The sequence below is a fragment of the Gopherus evgoodei genome, unplaced genomic scaffold (genome assembly GCF_007399415.2).
Source record: "Gopherus evgoodei ecotype Sinaloan lineage unplaced genomic scaffold, rGopEvg1_v1.p scaffold_95_arrow_ctg1, whole genome shotgun sequence".
In the NCBI taxonomy this organism is placed as follows: domain Eukaryota; kingdom Metazoa; phylum Chordata; order Testudines; family Testudinidae; genus Gopherus; species Gopherus evgoodei.
Window position 1 is genome coordinate 82,849 of NW_022060116.1, and position 480 is coordinate 83,328.

Consider the following 480-nt stretch of genomic DNA (forward strand, 5'->3'; position numbering starts at 1 on the left):
AAGATCACAGAGTGTCTGTGCAAGATTCAGTCCTAAGTTAAAAGGATCACTAGCACATAGCCTCAATGGTTATGGAGAGAGCAACTTGAATAGGGTTCTCTAGTTCACACAGTAGAATAAATTAAATAGTTATAAGACCCGTGAGTCCTTAATTTTTTCAGACAGTTTTTTCGGCTGCTGGAGGACTTGAGAGATCCTTTGTTCCTGAAGGCCCAATGAGTTAAAAATCAAACTTTGAGTAACTCCTTCAACTGATGTGATTTTTCCCTTTGTCTTTGTTGCCGGCAGATAACTGCCTGAGGCCAAGCAACAGCGGGCGGGGGGGGGGGGGGGGTGTCCGTCACATGGTGTGCCATGCCAATAAACACACCAGGGTGGAGAAGCAAACCAAGCTCAAATAAGGTGCAAGGGAGAAAATCTCAAATCCTGCCCCCCTAAAAAAGCAGTTTCTTCTTCCTTTTATATCACAGTTGTTTACTA